At 47.7% G+C, this 20,386-nt stretch overlaps 1 long non-coding RNA gene across 1 annotated transcript in view; it reads right to left on the reverse strand.

Annotated features, from left to right (window-relative positions):
* The window catches only part of LOC141279198 (uncharacterized), a 100,646-nt gene extending 81,403 nt beyond the window's left edge, over positions 1-19,243 (reverse strand). The window contains exons 1-4 of the long non-coding RNA XR_012333125.1: positions 18,044-19,243; positions 15,271-17,697; positions 14,426-14,695; positions 273-338 (exon numbers count right to left, since the gene is read on the reverse strand). This is a non-coding gene — a long non-coding RNA (uncharacterized lncRNA). The remainder of the gene's footprint in view (positions 1-272; positions 339-14,425; positions 14,696-15,270; positions 17,698-18,043) is intronic.
* Positions 19,244-20,386: the final 1,143 nt, after the last annotated feature.

Below are 20,386 nucleotides of genomic sequence, written 5' to 3' on the forward strand. Positions count from 1 at the left end.
AATCGTCTTTGGGACAGGTCTCAGCCTAAAAAGCCTAGGACTTCACCGGAGCAGAGGGACATGGGTTTCTTGCCTCTCCCCCAAATTCCCCAAACTGGCTCTTCTGGGATATTAAGAAACTGTTACTGACAGAACCTAGGGAGGGGGTACTATTAAGCTGATAATGTTTTACTATAGGAAGCCTTCTGCAAGGTACAGCTAACACAGAAGTTGGCAAGGGTGGGAAGAGGTATGAAGGTAACCAAGGAGGCCCCAAGTTCATTGTTACGCACCTGGTTAAGGGGTCCAACAGGAGGGGTGCTCCTCAATCAGGAGGTCATGTGGGTGCAGGAGAGTCTCTTGGGAAGCAGTTCCAGGGAAGGTGGGGGGCAGAAGAGAGAAAGGAAGACGATGAAGCTCAAAGCTGAGCGGTCAGCCCAGCCCCAGCCCAGGTACCTGATTTCAAAACCTGAAACGCTGGACAAGGATAGTATGGCCATATCGTGGAATACTACGTAGCCACTAAACCATGCTGCTCTTTAAGACTATTTAAGTAGATGGGAAATGCTCATGATGTATCTGTAAGTGAAAAAAGCTTGTATTACAAATACTACATACAGATTCCCCTTATTTTGTTGAATGCACACACAGACACACACGTGGAAATGTGGTAACTGGAAGTCGCCGAAGCGTCCACAATGGTTAGCTCTGCGTAGTAGCATTTGTGGGTAATGTTTATTGTCTTCACGTCTTTCTATACATTCCATATTTTCTATAAGCAGTGTGCCTTGCTTTTGTAAACAGGGAGAACAGTAACTTTACATACATGTAGCACAGGTTTCCTGTAAACTGTATGGCGTGTCAAAGAGTCCGTGGGCTGTGGGCCAGTGAGTTGGGGGCTTGGTGGGCACGGCTTGTTGCCCCAGAGCACCTATTCCCCCCTCTTCCTTCCTACAGAAGCCTCAGTGCTGTCTGCATCATGCTCCATATCTTCCCTTTGCCCTTCCAGACCCACTTCTCTCTTCCTCACTTTGAGCCCTGGGAGGCTGACCTTTATGGAGAACATCAAAAGCTCTGGTTGGGTTTGGCTATTGGGGACACCAGCAGGAGATCAAAGGGAGACAGGAGCATGCGGCTGTGGTATTGATTCCCCTGGCTTCCTCTCAGTGGGCTGGCTGTGTCTCTCTTTAGGAGGTCTTGACTCCTTCAAAAGGCTTACTCCACACAGCTCTGGCTTTGGGTTCCCTGCCCTACCCCTGCAGACCTTGGGGTGGTGCAGTGGGCAGAATGGTGGCCGCCAAAAGACATCCACGTCTTCATCCCTGGATTGAAAATGTGACCTCATTTGGAAAGAAAAGGTCTCTGCAGATGTAATTAAGGATCTTGAGAAGAGGAGATAATTCTGGATTATCCAGGTGGGCCCTAAATCTAATGCCAAGTGTCTTCATAAGAGAGAGGCAGAGGGAGATTTGACGGGTAGGAGAGAGGAGGCAGTGTGACCACGGAGGCAGAACTGGAGTGATACGGCCACAACTCAAGGAACGCCACAGTCACCAGAGGCTGAAAGAGGCAAAGAATGGATTCTCCCCTAGAGCCTCCAGAGGGAGTTCCCAACTTCTAGCCCCCAGAACCGTGAGGGAATAAATTTCTGTTGCTTTAAACCACCTGTTTGTAGTCATTTGTTACAGTAACTGCAGGAAACTAAAACAGGCAGTAATGGTGTCCCCATTGTTACCTGCCCTGGTGGGAATGGGGTTGCATGGTATTTTTGTGGTCTCTCTATGCTTTCCCCACACTTTGGTAGATAGTCCCACTCTTTTTAAAAAATATTTATTTATTTGGTTGTGTAGGGTCTTAGTTGTGGCATGCCGGATCATTTTTTAGTTGTGGCATGTGGGATCCAGTTCCCTGACCAGGGATCGAACCCAGGCTCGCTGCATTGGGAGTGTGGAGTCTTAGCCACTGGACCATCAGGGAAGTCCCAACAGTCCTGCTCTTAAACTCAACTGACATTACCCAGTTTTCGTGAGCCACCCATTTCCTGCCTGTCTCACATGATGTCTGGGGTGGATCCTGGTTCATCCAAGCAGTCTCCTAACTCTGGCCAAGTCAGAGGGAAACCAGTAGCCTTCTGGGACAGTTCATTGCTCCTGTGAGGGAGCCACAGGAAGAGATGGTCCTTCCGTCCCTCTCCTTCTTCCAGACTTGGGCATGTCTGGGCATGATGCCTGCAACTGCAGCATCAGTCTTGACACCAATTTGAGTCAACTAGTGAGCCAATGAATCAATTTACCAGCCCTGAAGGTGGTTCCACTCTTCCTGTCATGTGAAATAATACATTTCTATATGGCTTATTTCAGTTTGAGTTGGGGTTATGTTGTTAGTGGCTGGAAGCCTACTAATTGATGGAGAATTGGTTCTATGTTGCCTTAAGGCAGAGATGGTCAAATTGGCTTTAAATAGCCTAGCACCTAAAAAAAAAAACAAACTTTCAAAATTTGAAAAATCTTCGTAAAAAAATGTTCATGACATATTCTACGTGCTCACACTTGGTTGGCAAATAGTAGGAAAGCAAAATGAGTAGAGATTTATAGTCAACTACCACGTTAAACAGAGAGAGGGCCTGAAATAACAGCAAAAAGGTGAAACAAACAATTCTTTGTAACATAAGTGGATATTCAGTTCAGCAAATAACTATTCAACCTGCTATATGCTAGGCACTTAGCACTGGGGTGTCAGACGGGAATGAGACATTGGTCATTTTCCTTGAGGAGCTCAAAGATTGTTTTTTTTTAAAAAATCTTTTTTTTCCAAAAAAAAAAAAAATCTTTTTTTCCCAGGTTATATTTTATCCAAATCATGGAAGAATAAATGCGAAACTGTTCATCCAGCAACGCTTGTACTCTTCACTTGCTGTGCTGCTGTTGATTGTATACTCGGTGAGAAACGTATTGTTAAGGTCAAAATGAGCACAATTCAGAGGGAGAAAAATTGTTAGAAAAAAATTTGATTCAAAAAGATCACATAAACAGAGTATGGGAGCAAAACTGGTCTTTACCCCAAAATGCTAAAAACTATGTTGTGCTTGTAAAGTATTACTTGGAACTGCAGCAAGTATCCCCCAGGGTCCCAGTTTGAAGAGAAGTGATTAAAGCTTGGGGGGGTGGGGTGGGGATGGGGTACACAATGATAGCATGCTGGGCTTACCCCCCAAACTTCACAGAACAAGGCAGATGGAGATAGAGCAGTTTCTTCACCAGCCAAGAACCCCACCCCTCAATTCCAGGACCTGGAAGCAGACATCCTTCAGTAAGTATAGATGCATTCCTCAGTCAGAAACCACTCCCACCAGGGAGGGATATTCAAATTAATTCACAACAGTGGGTGATTCTTTTAGTTTTTGAACAGAGCTCTGAGAGAATGGGACACAGGAGATGAAGAAGGGGAGATTAAGGGAGAGAGTGGGACACAGGGGATGAAGAAGGGGGGGTTAAGGGGAGATATTAAGGGAATGCTAGCACAGGTGACTCGTTCAAATTGGAAATCCCTGGGAAGCAGAAGGCTGAGTGAGGGGCCTGGTGACAAACTACTTACTTGTGCCTCTCTCCTTGGTCCTATTTCTCATCTCTGCTTAGCCTTCCTCTTTTGAGAAATGCGTAAATAGAAGCCAACCTCATCCAATGAACTTTCCCAAGGTTCACTCCACGGGACACTGGTTCTACAAGATACTCTTAGAAGATGCTGTGTATTGAAAGTCCTCGGGGAGTCTACAAGTAGGTTGGCACATTGACGCTTCTGAGGAGTACAGCAGCTGGGAATCCTAATTTGTGTTTACGTAACCCAGCATTTTCCAAACTTTTTTTTGATGAAATAACTGTTTAGTGCATGTGAATTATCATGTCTTAAGAATGGATTCTGAGAAACGCTTATCTGATGCTCGTGGTCTTCAGTTGCAGTGTTTGCTATCTGAGTTTTCAGATAATACAGCCCAGACTTCCTTCTTTTGCTGTTTTCCCTTGTTGATGCCACCCCAGAGCACGTGAGCAGGAAAGAGAAGAGGCCAAATGCATACCAAACCCTCTGCTGTTTCTTGTCGGCTTTCCTAGCAAACAATTTAGCCGGGAACAGATTTAAATAATTCCTCACTGTATAGTTAGCTGATTAGCTACAGATTGCAATTATCTAGACTCTCATTTCTTTATTACTTTGGAAAAACTGGACTTATTCTTAGCAAAACTTTGCTCCTTTAAAAGCAGTAGCCTCCTTAGTAAGCATCTTTTCATTATTCTGTAATCTTTGGAAAGAGCCCAAACATCTCTCCTCCCCAAGGAGAGCTGGTTCAGGAAAACTACCATTGTTCCTGGCCAGAGAATAGTTAAAATAGAATCAGTACAAATGTGACTGGATGTCCAGGATGTTGCCTGGAAGCTGCCGAACTACCAAGTATTTGAGACCAAGTGAGCTCTCTGAACCAGACACTGAGAACTTGTTAGAAATGCAAAATCTGGGGTCCCACCCCAGACCCCTCAAAGAGGAATCTGCATTTGAACAGATCCCCAAGTGATCTGTCTCCCTTGTACCTCAAAGTCGAAGAAGCACCAGGATTCATCCCATCCTTTTTCAAAAGGAATTACTGAGCACCCCACTATACAACAGCTCTGTCCTACATATTGAGGACACAGTGGTAAAAAGGCAGAGAAGTTCCCAGTTCTCATGCACTTTACATTCTAGTGGGGGAGATAGACATAAACAAGTTTAAAACAAAAGATTTCAGGAAGTGGTAAATGCTGGAAGAAATAAGAGCACCATGGATTAGAAAACAATTGGGGGTGAGAAACATTGCTCAGGAAGGGTCTCTCTGAATGAAGACCTGCACTACGAGAGAGAGGGGACAGGAGACAGGCTGGGACAGGCGCACTGCAGGTAGATGCCACAGCTAGAGCAAAGGCCCGGAGGAGAGTATGAGCTTGGGAACAGAAAGAAAGCAAGCAAGCCGGTGTGGCTAAGACCTAGTCAATTAGGAAACTCAGAGGTCAGAGAGGTCAGAGGTAGGGAAGGGCCAGATTAGGTGCATCTGTGATTCTCAAAAACTTCACATACATGAGAATCACCTGGAGAAGGGCTTGTTAAAACACAGATTGCTGGGTCCCACCCCAAGAATTTCAGATTTAGCCACTCTTGGGCCGCACCCCATAATTTACATTTCTAACAAGGTCCAGGTGATACTGATGCCTCTGGTCCAGGGACCACACTTTGACAAGGCCCCTTGTGGGGCCTTGTTGGGAGTTCAGTTATATTCTGTTTGGTGGGATGCCATTGGAGGATTCTAAGCAGGGGAGTGACAAGATCTGACTTTCTTTTCCTCTGTCACCACCAGAAGAGCAGACCTTTCCAGGCATCCACTGCCACCTGGAGTTGCATCCCTTTCCTGCTTTGCTCATCACCTGATTTGTCCCAATTTCCCACCCTTCCTTTCCATTTCCTCCCAAACATTCCCATTGTGTCTTCTGGACAACCCTGCCCCCCAGCTCCCTGATCTCATCCTGTAACGGCCTCCCTGCCCCTCCTTGCCCTGCTTAGAGCCTGGCTGGTCCTGAGGACACTATTCCTGCAGTTCTTTCTGGCAGAGCCTGTCTGATCTCTTAGAGTCCACAAACTTCAAGGCCAGGAGGTAGTGTTGGTGCCTGCTTCTTCTCCATTGTTGCTCCCAGAGTGTAAGTCTTATTGCCTCTCACAAAGCCCCTGCCCATTAGAGGGTCCTGCTGTCTGACTCTAAGACTAGACCACATGTTCCCGTTCACTGAGGGCTACACCCCCTGTTCTCCATCTTCCTCTCTGCGCGGCTCCTGTCAACAGTGAAGTTAACCACACCAATGCTCCATCCAGCACACTGGCTTCTCAGTTTCCTCAACCTTCTCATCTCTAATGACCTCAAGGTCATAGTCTGAACCTTGTCACCTTCAGAGCCTGTCAGGCCTCTGCAAGCTCAAATGCCCACTGTCTTCCACAGCCTCCGCTCCTACAAGGCACTTGTTCGAGTGTCCATTGTAACAATTCTTCAACTCTCCTGGGATCGCCCTTCCATTGGCTCCACCACTTTTTACTATCCATCAGCTACCACCTGTGTTCACTCTTCTTGTCCAGCTTAGGGTTCCTGGTCCATCACTGTACATACTCCCTTCAAAAACCCTCATGCTAATAATTCCCTCCCCTTCTATTATAGCATCCTACAAAACACCATCCATTTCTCCATACCTGCCCTCAAGTAATTTTTTTTTTTTTTTTTTTTTTTTGCGATACGCGTGCCTCTCACTGTTGTGGCCTCTCCCGTTGCGGAGCACAGGCTCCGGACGCGCAGGCTCAGTGGCCATGGCTCACGGGCCCAGCCACTGAGCGGCATGTGGGATCTTCCCGGACCAGGGCACGAACCTGTGTCCCCTGCATCGGCAGGCGGACTCTCAACCACTGTGCCACCAGGGAAGCCCTGCCCTCAAGTAATTTAATGTTACTATGGAAAAGCCATGTCAGCAGACTGTTTTCACTTTAAGTTCATGATCACAGACCTCAAAGGGGTACTCACAACAGCTAGGCCATTTTACTGTGTTTTTCTGGTAAACTAGCATTCCTATTTTTTGAAGCAAGTTTTCTCTACCTTTTCTATCTTTAAAGCTCCCACAACCCTTCCTGCTTCTTCCTCCAGCTGATGAACTCTGCTCATAATTTCATGAGCAAAGAGAAACTATCAGATGTGAAACTCCCTCACTTTTCCACCTTAAATCTACACACCTACATTTGTTGGCCTCTTCTCCTTCTCTCTGGTTAGTCTGTCCGTCCCCTGTCAAAGGCCCGTCAGTCCACTGGTGCTGAGTGGCCTCCCCTCATTTGTTCAATCACCCTCCATCAGCATCTCCCTCTCTGTTGGATTATGCCCACTGGCATATATCCATGCTTTAGTATCTCCCATCTGTCTCTTCTGTAATTTATATCTGTACTTCTAAACAATACAGCTATTTTTAGCTTCTTCAATTTTAGACACTTTCGATTGCTTTCCTTCCCCGTCCTCATGTGCGTTTCCCCCCTTCCAGCCTCCCAGTGTAGTCAGTCATATCACCATTTTGGGCTAAATCAGTGTTCAGTGTTTGCAGTACCATGACTTAAGTACTCACAGCTGAACCATATAGGATGCTATTCTTTTATGGGTCAACTTTGTTTTTCTTGGGATTACTAATTACCTCATTTTTTCATTGCTTAGTTTTAAAAGTAGCTAGTACCAAGTTTTTACCAACCTTTTCAAATTGTAAAGCCCCTCTCATGAGTCACAGGTAATGAATCAAGATGGCTTCATCACACTTGAGTCCGGTGCCTTGGCTTTTGTGGCTAAAGTATGACTTAGCTGGAAGTGCTGACCCGTGTTCTTGAATGTGGTCTCTCCAGCATGGTGGTTATAGAATAGCTGGACATCGCAGCTCAGGGCTCCAAGAGTGAGTGTTCAAGCAAGCAAGGTGGAAGCTGTTTGGCCTTTTAGGACCTCTTAGATGGAAAGTAACACAATGCCACCAAATTGTAACAGCTGAAGTAGTCAAGAGCTTATCCAGACTCAAGGAGAGGGGGCATAAACCTCATCTCTCAATGAGAGGAACGTCAAAGAATGTTTGTGGCTATGTTTTTCAACTGTCACAGAGATACATACACTTATACTTGCATTTGAGTGGAATGTCTTTGGAGGGAATCTCAAGAAACTGGTAAGGGGAGAAACTGGGGATAGAAGTAGGAAAGAGACTAACTTTGCCCTATAAGCCATTTTGTATCTTTTATAATTTTGCATCATGTGCTTGAATTACCTTTTCAAAAAATTAAATATTTTTAACCATGTTGCAGCTTCGCCTGGAGCTACACTTACCCCTAGAGGCCATGTCAGTTTCTAGGACACTCTAGACCACTGTTGTCCAATAGAATTTTCTATGATGATAGAAATACCTCTGCACTGTCCAATGTAGTAGCCACAGGTGGCTATTACAGTTAAAATTAAGTTAAAATTTAAGTCCTTAATCATACCAGCCACATTTCAAGTCCTAAATAACCACATGTGGCTGGTGGCTATATCTTGGACAACACAGCTCTAGAACATGGGAGGCACTTACATGAATGGGATGAGTGTGGGGAACATGAGAATCCTTGGGTCGATGGTCTCCCTGTAGCTTTACACATGTACTTCCTAAAACAACTTTAAAGAAATACATACCCCCTTGCAAAAATTAAAGTTGACGTTTAAATGCTCTATCCTTAGTTTGAAAGTTTATCTTTGTTAGGAGTTATAAAAGATTAAACATTTCATAAGATGAGAATGAACTATAATTAGAATAAATATTTCATGAGATGGTTTGATAAGATAGGTTTAATTACTGAATAATGCCGACTGAATCTGGAAGAAATCACGTAACAAATTTAGCACCACTAACCTATCCTGCTTTAGTTGTTCTAAATTTAGAGCATCTCAATGGGGGCCACAGAAATACGTAGAAGACAGGGAAGGACAGAAAGCCGTAAGGGGCAAAGATGCTTTGATGAATCATTAAAGAAGCGCCCCAGAAACCAATATGTCAATCTCCCCCTTTTCTGGCTCAAGGAGGTTTTAACACTCCAGAGCAAACTACATGTAAGAGTACGATGGGTGAGGGGAACATGGGAAATTTTATGAAATAATTTTAGAAATCTATACTTGGAAGTTAAGACTCTGGAAGTGGATTCTCTTTAGATCATTTGTGAACTTTTACCCCCTTGAAAAGTCTGTAGAATCACAGGTGTACTTGAACCTGGATTTGAAGACAGCTGCCATTGGAAGATGGAGGCTGGGCTCAACACCCAGGTGCCTGTTGTTGCTGCTGCTACTGCCGTGGAAGTTTCCATTGAAACCTGCCAAGGAGTAAAGATGAGGACAGTTCCCTGGTGCCCCTCAAACTGAGACACGGTGGCCCTGTCAGCATCCCTGCCGTAGGCCTCTGGCCTGCTCTCCAAGGCTGTCACTAAGGTAGAACTACGCCTGGGGTTTCTTCCACAGAGGTTGCTTCTCTTGTCTGGAATTTTTAAGCCTGTACCGGGTGGAAAGGACCAAACGCAGGGCTTGGGAAGAATCAGCAGGACAAGACTTAGTTCCTTCCGAACAGTTGACTCAGCTCCAACACGCCCCTCCTCACCGTTGCCCCCTCCTCCCCTCTCTGTCTAGTTACTTCAGATGGAAGAGAGAATGGAGATGGATTTGGAGAAGCACAGTTCACTACAAGAGGGGGAACGGGGCTGAGAGGGGCTGGCCCAGCGGACAGTAGGCTAAGTCGGGGCTGATCAGAGCGTCCTCCACACGGTGGTGTCGTAGCTGACTTGCGGATCGCTCACACGATGAAAATTGCGCGTGGTCAACATCTCTCTTTAAAGTCTCTGAAATCGGCCTCTGGATACTGCTCATAGGGTGGTATTTTGGTGCCACATTGGAAACCAACGCACCATCTCTCAAAACATCCAGTGGGAAAAGCACATTTTTCTTCTGGCCAAGTAAGGATAAATTGGTGTTTCTTTGGTCAAACACTAGATGTGGGGCTGGCTTACGTCTAAGCACTATATTGTATAAAAAGTATATTTCTTTAAACTCGAGGATCATACTTAGCAGTGGGAGCTCACACCGGGAGGCGCCGGCAGAAGCTGAGACCCTGAGGGCGGAGCAGAGCCCCATCTCTCTCGCCTCCCTCACATCAGTGCGGGACTCACAGGCAGAGGCACTGAAAGGACTTAAATGGCCATTTAAAAATCCCCCTGCCCCTCTTTCTTGGCCCCGCCATTTATCGCTGAATTTTGAAAGTCTGCGTCTGTGTATGAAATGTCTCTGCTGTATTCCGTCGCTCCCCCACCATTTCCGGTCATGTCAGGAAGCTAGCAGGTATTTATGGGTTGCTACTATGTGCCGAGCACTGCACTAAGCAGTCTGCGCAGACCTTTCAGACAGGGGTTAGCACATAAGCCCCGCAATCCCACCCCACTCCCCATCTAAAAGCTCCACCTCTGTCTACTGGCAGAGTCACGAGAGATACGGGGGACAAAGGAGGCCCACACATTTGGCCCACTTTTTCACACACGAGATCCCTGAGACTGCCAGGAAGTGGCAAAAGTGGCAGCAATTCAACACCTAACGATCAAATGAGTGTCTAGATGGAGCCTGTCCCCGGGGCGGGGGTGGGAGGCGAAAGGAACCCAGAGACACAGCAGCTGAACGAATTGAGTTGAAATTGAAGACGGACGAGTTGAGTCTGGAAAAGTGAAGGCACTGCATTTGCCAAGAGGAATGCCATCTTGACAAACTTCAGTGGAAGAAGCTCAAGCCAGCAATGTATTTTCTCTCGTTTTTTGCCTTGGGGTGACATCTAAAACGTCAATTAACTTTGCCAGTATGTTATCAATTTGCCTATAAGTGTCATTTTAAAGGAAAGAAATTGCCTACTGTGAAGATGGTTGATTTAACAGCTTTTAAGACTTGTATCCATTTATTCTATCCTGTCCACCGTGGTGGCACACGTTCATCTCTTCTTGGAAATTGGCTCCACATGAACTGTCACAAGATCATTTCCTCACTGCTGATTTTCTTCTCCCATCACACCCCCTTCATTAAACTTACACTGCCCATTTCCCAAAAGGCCACTGGGGAAGGTGTGCTCAGGTGAGCTCTCAGAGGAGTCCCCCTTGAGCTACTACCTAAATAGCCCATCTCACCCTGCAGATTCCAGAGAATAAACAAGCACAAACCAGCCTGAGAACAAGAGGCCAGCAGTGGGTGACGTCAGCTCCTCAAGGGAATCGTATTTCTGGTCCAACGCTGCCAGTGACTGCCTTCTGGTATTTTTAATGATAACTTGACTGATACTATATTACCTCTGTCACTGTATTTTATTTGAAGCACCCATTACTAAACTATCAGGATGTTATTTATCCCAGTAGCTAAAAGGCTGGTGTTTCCCTCTTTAACTCAGAACCCACCCCTTCTGCATCTCTCTGGACATCAGGACCTGTTTGTTGACGTCCCCCTGGCGCTGTCTGCCTGGAATTATCAGCTGGCTCATACGCTCTCTGCTCAGGGGCTGACTGTCTTTTAAACTCATGCTCAAGCCCCAGCTCACAATTCTGCTCACACTGCAGCCCTGTGAGATGCCTTTCCACTCCTCCTCTTCCTTCAAGGCCTGGCTCTAGGTCCCATGACATCCAACAATCCTTCTCTCCCTTCACCCATACTGACGTCTTCCTGATCTGAACTCCAATAGCCCTCCCAAGCTGCCTGATTCTATGGTACCTATTTCTGCCTTGGAGTTGTTAATGTGTTTCTATGGACAAGTCTTAGCTTCCCAACCAGACAGGCCTTCACCGTCTTCAGAGTGCAGGCTCTGGTTTATTTTTTATTTATTTATTTTAAGAAACCTTGTTATTTCGTATTGGAGTATAGCTGATTAACAGTGCTGTGATAGTTTCAGGTGCACAGCAAAGAAACTCAGCAATACATAAACATGCATCTATTCTCCCCCAAACTCCCCTCCCATCCAGGCTGCCACATAACAGGGAGCAGAGCTCCCTGTGCTATACAGAAAGTCCTTGTTGGTTATTAGTTTTAAATACAGCAGTGTGTACATGTCAATCCCAAACTCCCTCACTATCCCTTCCCTTCACCCTTCCCCCCACCGCCGCCCCCAGCCTTCAGTAACCATAAATTCTGTTCTCTAAATCTGTGAGTCTGTTTCTGTTTTGTAAATAAGTTTATTTGTATCATTTCAGCTCACGTTTATTTATCTTGATGTCCTCCATCACCCCCCTTACCACCACATCTGGCACAGTACCTTGAAAGAGTAGGGGCTGAATTGCATGTGCAGCGTCAGGTCTAGAACTTGAGGGAGAACACTCCAGCCTCCAAACATGCAGCTTGTGGGCTTCATGGCTCTGCCAGGTTCTTGCACAGCCTCCCTGTTCCATTGTGGAGCCATCAGAACTTTTGGTTGTGCCCGCCAAGGTGGCCCTTGGGAACCCCAGGCTGGAGTGCTGGATGGCAACCACCTGGGTGGCCTCTGTCACTCCAGGTGGGATCACACTGACAGTCAGGGGTTGTTAAGTCCCTCGAGCAGTAGGGAACTTGAGATAGCAAGATGGAAAAGATCCGAGGTAGGCCCTGCATTTGCTGTATCTCTCTCTTGAATTCCTCAGACAGGTGAAAAATGACCTTTCCATTCCCAGTCACCCGAACACGGTATTCGCTGTTCCTAGCCCTGCCACCTTCCCCCACTCCACCCCCGCCCCATCTCCTGCAGAGGAGTTGTAGCCCTTCCATGTGGTCAGAGGTGGAAAGGTCCTCGCTCAGTTATTTGTTTATTCAACAAAGGTTTACTGAATGCCTACCTTGTGCCAGTGAACAAATCAGACCCCTGCCCTCACGGAGCTTACACGCTGGCAGGGGGAAGGCAGGCAGCAAACAATGCACATATTCCATAATAGCCTTATCGAGGATGCTAGGAAGTGATTGAAGGCCGAGGCGAAAAGCAGCTGGAGTAGGGCGGGGAAACATAGCTGGGCAGTGAGGGTCAACCAACCCCCTCGGATATTACGGGTCACAGAATCCAAACCTCTAGAGAGCTCTTTCACTTATGGAAACGTCACTCTTATTTGCTCCGAGGAGATTTTCAGGTAAGAACTGGGAGCCTGGTAAAGCTCAGGGTTGGTAGCGGAAGAGGCTCTAGAAGGAAGTTCCTGGGATCTTCCTGATGGCGTTTGTGTTAGTTTCCTAGGGCTAGCACAACAGAGTGCCACAAACGGGAGCCTTAGAACAACAGATACATATTGTCTCACAGTTCTGGAACCCAGAAGTCCAAAATCAAGGCGTCAGCAGGACCACGCTCCTTCTGAAAACTGTAGGAGAACAATTCCTTGCCCCTTCCTAATTTCAGGCGATTTCTGGCAACCCTTGGTGTTACTTGGCTTATACCCACATCACTCCAATACCTGCCTTTGCTGTCACATGGCATTCTCCCTGTGTCTCTGTGTCTTCACGTGGTTGTCTTATAAGGACACTAGTCAGATTGGATTGGGTCGTTATAAGTAGGGACCCATCCTACTTCACTACAACCTCATCTTAACTAATTACATCTGCAATGACCCTATTTCCAAATAACATCCGTTTTGAGGTACTGTGGATGGATTAAGACTTCAACATATCTTTTTTTAGGGGGACACAATTCAACTGTAACAGTATCAGACTGGGAAGAAATGGGGTGAGGGCCTCAGTATAGTCCAGCATGAGAGAGAGCCAGGGATGGTCATAAACTGCTCTTGAAGTGGAAATATTTTCGGAAAGCAACAAACAATACTGGGCACAAGAGTATGGGTTTGGAAGAAAATAAGTCTTGCAAAGGAAAGGGAAGGGAAGAGAAAGTAAGGCAAGAATAAGGATTGAGGTGGTGGAGAGGGAAAGTGGGTGTCTGAGCCCAGGAAGATACACGGGTGGTGAGAGGCATGGGAAAGGAGGGTGGGAGGCACGCTCTGAAGGACAGGAAACTACAGACTCAGTGTAGGAAATCTCATCTCTGCAAGTAATCATTTTCGAGTTCATGAAGCAACTTCCTGCGTGAGGCTAGAAGGGCAGTGGGTGTTCTGACCAGCAGGCTGATGGTCTTGCTTCATGTTGGTTTAAAACGTGGAAGAGCACATGGGAGGAGCCCAGGGCTGTGGCATTTTGAGCCAAGTGCCCTGAGCTGTGGAGACCAGCTGACCGATACCACAGCTCGGGGGCTGGCAGAACTGCCTGGAGGAGCAGAGCTGCTTCCTGGGGGAGCTGAGCCCAGGGCCTAGCCAGGCACCGCCCACCCCACCCCACAGTGGGGAGCAGGCACAGCCCAGGTCCTCCCGGCTCCCTCCGAGGCAGACAGGAACTCACAGCAGCTAGACTCCCCAGTGCCATCCTGCCCATCTCTGCTCCGAGCGCTTCAGTCATAATTCCAGCCAAGAATGAAACAGCTGGGGTTGGTGGAGCAGATGTCTCCATCTGGGGTTCTAGGGAATCATGTATCGCCTCCTCCCAGACACAGGGCTGTAATTAGCACAGATCGTTGTGAAACACGTATTTTTCAGGGTCATCCCTCAGCAGATTTGGAAAGGAGGTGATGGTTTCTCTACAACCTCTAGTCACCCAGCATCCTGGGCTAACACTCTTGACTTCTAGATAGAAGTGAGTTCTGAACCTCTCATGTCCCTGGCAGTGTCCATCAAAATGTCTCTACCCTGTGTTTCATTTTGTTTCCTAATAGCTGGCAAGTCAGAACAACATAAAAGAACTAAGTTGTTAATAGATGATTATTCTCAACTGAGTTAGAGGTTTCGGTTGCCCAGAGAAGGAAGTGACTCTAGACACCTAAGCAGAAAAGTCACTTACTTGAACGGCTAGGCGTCGTTCACAGTGTGGGCAGAGGGCACGAACCGGGCTTCAGTGGGAAACAAGACCAAGCAGAGGTGCCTCTTGGGAACCATCTTCTTGGTTCCTGCCCCTGGTGACTCTGGCTGCTTGGCACCATTCCTTTGGACTCGATGTGATCACGGCACCTGTGGATAATCTCCAGCTGGCCTGGGCCACTTCTCCAGGATCGACGGTCAAGTGCTGCAGCAATGGATTGGAGCACCAGGTCCCGTGTCTCTCTCCAGCTGTCTGGAGGTGGGGAAAAGACCATCCATAAATTTTGGTTTCTATAGTAGAAAGTGGAGCCTGTTTTCCTATTTTAGGATTCCTCTTATTTTAGAATTCCTCCCAAATAGGAAGTGTTCAACGTGGGTAGCCCACAAGAACAACTGTCTGCTAGAATAACATGTATGTATATTCATGAGGGTCCCCAGGACAACTCTAATCCAAAAGCTGCCTCTCCTGGGGACTTCAGGCACCATGGCAGATGGATGGGGAGACTTGCCTAATGTCATAGGCAGAAGCCCTAGAATCAATGCTCAGTTTCTCTGATTATAGACCCAAGTGCTGTTGATTGCAATGGCCTCATTAAGTGCCTTACACATAGCTGATGTCAACTAATACTTGCTAAGTGAATGAATGAATTATAGGTCTTCCACTATGTAATCACCTGCCTCAAACACATCATGAAAAGAGGCAGGATAGAATTATCAATCAATCAAATAAAACCTGAGGGCCCTGGGGTAAATGATTTAATCTCTCCAGATCTCTGTCTTTATCTTGTAAGATAAAAGGTGGGATGACACTGATCTCTAAGGATTTACCTTTGAACAAACTGCGAAAAAAATTTTTTTAATTAATTAATTAATTAATGGCTGCGTTGGGTCTTCGTTGCTGCACGCCAGCTTTCTCTAGTTGCGGGGGCTACTCTTCGCTGCGGTGCACGGGCTTCTCGTTGCAATGGCTTCTCTTGTTGCGGAGCACGGGCTCTAGGCGCGCGGACTTCAGTAGTAGCGGCACGTAGGCTCTAGAGCGCAGGCTCAGTAGTTGTGGCGCATGGGCTTAGTTGCTCTACAGCATGTGGGATCTTCCCGGACCAGGGCTCCAACCTGTGCCCCCAGCGTTGGCAGGCGGATTCTTAACCACTGCACCACCAGGGAAGTCCTGCAAAAAAAATTTTGGTCACATATGAGACAACTGGAAATTTGAACCCTGACTGGATAATTTGATGATGTTAAAGAATTACTGTTACTTAATAATGAGATAGTGATGAGATAATGAGATAATGATGATGTGGTTTCGTTTTAAAAAGTGCCTTTGTCTTTTAAAGATACATGCTTAAATACTTTTGGATGAAGAAATATGATGTTCAAGATTTGCTTCATAATGAATTGGAAAGGAAAGCAGGCAGGAAAACAGGTGAAAAGGGCCTTGAGGTGATCATTGTTAAGGCTTGGCAATACATACATGGGAATTTGTTACAGTGTTTTGTCTACTTTTTATATGGTTGAAACTTTCCATAATAAAATGTTTTTAAAAATCACAATTCTTGGGCTTCCCTGGTGGCGCAGTGGTTGAGAGTCCGCCTGCCGATGCAGGGGACGCGGGTTCGTGCCCTGGTCTGGGAAGATCCCGCATGCCGCGGAGCGGCTGGGCCCGTGAGCCATGACCGCTGAGCCTGCGCGTCCGGAGCCTGTGCTCCGCAACGGGAGAGACCATAGCAGTGAGAGGCCCGCGTACCGCAAAAAAAAAAAAAAAAATCACAATTCTTTTCCTGCAGCCCCTGAAGTACCCATCCCAGTCAGAGCCTGATAGTTGCTTACCCAACAACTCTTACTCCCTGGCTCTTTCCTGAAAGAATCCCTGATTCCATCCAGGTGTCCACTCTTCCGCAAACAGCCCCTGTGATCGAGGCGAGGTGACCCCATCTCCACCTCCAGTCCTATTTGTCTCAGCCAATCAGAGCGAGCCCAACCTTCTCACTAATCATTGGTTCTGGAAGGACACGGGATGCAGGAGAGCTTTGCTGGGGCTTCTGAGAAGGTTCCTCTGTACTCTCCCGGGGGGCTGCTGGAAGCAGCACTTCTCTCCTGCCAGGAGGAAGGAGGTGGTCCCAAATGCCATCAGCAGCCATGCTACATCCTAGAGGAACGTCAGCTCAGGATGAAGCCGACGTGCTGAACAGCAGAGCAGAGACATGGACCTGAATCCTTGCTATGGGTACTGAGCTTCTGGATCAAACAACCCTGAAGTCCACCCTCTCCCTCTGGACTCCCAATCACATGATATAATAGCTTTTCTTGTTGTTTGTGCAAATTTGATTTTTTCAGCCAAGAACATATATAACCAAGAGTATCATAACAGATGCAGTGCTCAGTGAACACTCGCCCCAACTACTGTGAAATGAGGGCTATGCTAAAGGGAGGGAGCCCTCTGTCCCCCAGTGACCACCACTGTTTGGAGGCAGGAAGCAGACTGTGTCGGAGAAAAAGGAAGGGCAGTGGTAGGAGTAGGTCTATCAGAAGGAGGAGGCGTTGGAATGCCCTGCACTATTTTGAGCCTAGAGAGACAATTCTTCCTAATGTCAGACCATCCTGCTTTGAACGCCACTAACATGAAGCTCCAGACACAAGACCACGTGCTACCAGCAGGAAAGTTGTGCCTAGCCCTTGCTGCTGTGGACTGTCTTTGGAATACAATGGCACCCATTCCATGGCAAGATATTCATCACAGAAATTATGCTAATGCGTTTTTATAATTAAGGAACAGGTGGCCGGGTAGGGTCTGCAGCCTTCAGAAGGCTCTGGCTTTCCCCACACATTAGAGAGGGAATTGCTGGGCTTCTCCCCAATCCATGTGTCCCACGCTTCTCATCCTTCTTAAGTGGACTTGAAATCCAAGATGGCACCCTTGAATGGAGCATCTCTGCTTTTATGGGAGCTGGTGCTGAACATTTCAGGAGGCAATGAATACTTAACTGCGGAAATCCTCAGAGTAGGGGTCATCCAGGACTCTCCTCTCGCCCACACCCAATGCATGCAGCCAAGCCCCAACTTTTCACCCAATTACTCCTCAGACTCTCGTTGATTCATCCTCCCTTTTCTAGTTTCTCTGCCACCACCCCTTGGCAAATCATCACTGTCTCTCATCCAGACGATTTCAGTAGCCCAACGGATTCTTTGAATCAATTTCCACCCTTTCCAACTCCATTCTTTCCACAGCAGCCTGAGTGCTCCTTTAAAAATGCAAATCTGGGGGCTTCCCTGGTGGCGCAGTGGTTAAGAATCTGCCTGCCAATGCAGGGGACACGGGTTTGAGCCCTCGTCCAGGAAGATCCCACATGTTACAGAGCAACAAAGCCCGTGCGTCACAACTACTGAGCCTGCGCTCTAGAGCCCGCGAGCCACAACTACGGAAGCCTGGGCGCCTAGAGCCAGTGCTCCGCAACAAGAGAAGTCACTGCAGTGAGAAGCCCGAGCACCGCAACAAAGAGTAGCCCCCGCTCGCTGCAACTAGAGAAAGCCCGTGCACAACAACGAAGACCCAACACAGCCAAAAATAAAAATAAAATAAATAAATTTTTAAAAAAAAGCAAACCTGGGAAATTCCTGGTGGCCCAGTGGTTAGGACTCTGCTCTTTCACTGCTGAGGGTGCAGGTTCAATTCCTGGTCAGGGAACTAAGATCTCACAAGTCACAGGGTGTGACCAAAACAAAGCCAAACAAAGGAACAAAAAATGCAAATCTGCCAGTGCCTTTTCCTTGCTCAGAAGCTGTGAATTTCTTCCCACTACCAACCACATCCTCCCTGCTTCTGCCAACCTCCCTGCGTACCTCCCTTGCCCCCTCTGCTCTAGTATCCTGGACATCTTGAATTCCTTATACACACCCATTCTCTCACCTCAGGGCTTTCCCCGTAATCTGATCCCTCAGTTTGGAGCTGTCTGCTCTCCATCCCCCCACCCCCTCATTTGGGCATAGCCCACCCCTTGCAGTCTTCTCTTCACTGTTACTTCCTTGGGGAGAAGGTTTCTTACTCTACCTCCCACCCCCAGCCAAGTTCCATCCTCTTTACCTGTGCCTGCAGTACCATGTCCTTCTCCTTCGTAATAAGCAGCACAGTTATTACGCTGCCAGAGTTACTGGAAACTTTTACTTAATATCTTTCTTGCCAATTAGATTTAAGCTTAAGGAGGGTAGAGATTTTGTCCACGTTGCTTCACGCTCCATCCCAAGCACCTATCACAATGCCTGGCACATAATCAACAATTAGGCAATGAACACTGGTTGGCTGCCTGCCGGTGTAGCCGTCGCTGAGGCCTCCAAAAGTGCGGCCCCGCTGACCCCTCGAGACCCTATTTGGCCTCTTAAGCATCCACGGAGCTTCACATCTACCAAGTTCCCGCTCGAGGGGACAGAGCATGGAAAGAAACAGAGGTAGATGATCCGAATCCAGTCTGGAACCTGGAAGCAATGCTATTGCCTTACGGAGAGAAAATGGTTTATTAGAATTCAGGACCTTCCCCTCGTAAGCAGACTTGTTTCCCACTGTTTGTTCTAAAATGTTTGGTGTGACTCAAAGGTACACACCACAGACTTGAAACAGAAAGCAAAGGCGGAGAGGAAGAAAGGTTGGAGCCATTTCCTGTTCACCCACAGCCCACGTGGGGAGAGGGTCCTCGTCCTCCTCCTGCTTCCTCGGCGATAAGTAGGGGCGTTTCAAGTCCCCACATCAGTGCTCGCTCCTGGGCTGCAGGCAGACATCTGGCGGGAGAAGCCACAGCTACGATGCCCAAGGGGGGGGGCAGCTGAAGGGCTGTGTGGGGAACCACTGGTCTCTCTCTCTGAGGCCTCTGGAGCAGCTCAGCTTCCTGAAAGGAAATGTGACCCGGGGTCACACCCTTCCCCCGCCACACAAGGCTGTCGGGCCAGGCTTTTCAGGGTCCCGTGAGCCTCATCTCCACTCTGGGTTTGAGAACACCCCCTTCTCTTCAGGGTCAGCCACGACCACTAGAAACTCATTGCCGTGTGTCCCTCTGGAAACACCATGAGGTCGCTGTCTCTGGAGTCAGACGTGGAGTGGTTGACACTGTGCTGTCAGGGGTGGGTCACCGATGGGGTGCATTGGGAGTGCGGGCTCGGGTCGGGGCAGGCAAGGGCCAAGAGAGCCCAGGGCCGGGTCCCTGGACACTGCCGGGCGCCTCAGGCAGCATGGCCTCTTTCAGGTGACCAGGCCACAGGGCCCTTGGGAGCCTGTCATGTTGGAGCTGGGGAAGGCCAGAAGGTGCAAGCATGGGGACGGTTTGTCAGAAGGGGCAGGGTGGCGAGATTCAGCAGGCCATGTGGCTGAGAGCTCTTCAGCTCCCTGAGGCTCACTCTCCTCTGGTAACATGGGCTTGTCGTGGACCTGCAGAGAAACGCACGTGGATTCCCTAGCACCCAGGAGGCTCTGGATCCAGGAGCCAACGCGTATGATTACTACCCAGGGCCAAGCTCAGGAACCTCGCCTCCATTTCTCCCACCTCACCACGCTGCCTTCAGAGAGGTTTCTCTAACACACAAGCCAACCCTGTCAGTCATTAGCAAGGAAGCTTTCGGTGCCTTCCGGGGACCCACGTCAGAACTTCTGCAACTTTTCTGCTGAAGTATCCCTAACAAGAGTAACGCATGCCCTGGAGCAGCAGAGATGAAATTTCTTTCAAGTCTCCTGTTCTATCTTAAAAATTCATGAATTTTTCTGTCTGACTCCATAATATATTCATGCTGGTTTTAATAGAAATATATCATTTTCTTCAAATATTCAGATAAAGCGTACAGCTCTACGAAGTTGCTGGGAGAAGGCGGTTGGGTGGTGAGGAAGAGATGTGAGAGTTTAACACCTCACATCTGGAATTCCTTTTAATTTTCCCCATAACCGTATGAGGTAAAGCCTTTTTCTTTT

Source organism: Tursiops truncatus, chromosome 7 (assembly GCF_011762595.2).
Source record: "Tursiops truncatus isolate mTurTru1 chromosome 7, mTurTru1.mat.Y, whole genome shotgun sequence".
Classification (NCBI taxonomy): domain Eukaryota; kingdom Metazoa; phylum Chordata; class Mammalia; order Artiodactyla; family Delphinidae; genus Tursiops; species Tursiops truncatus.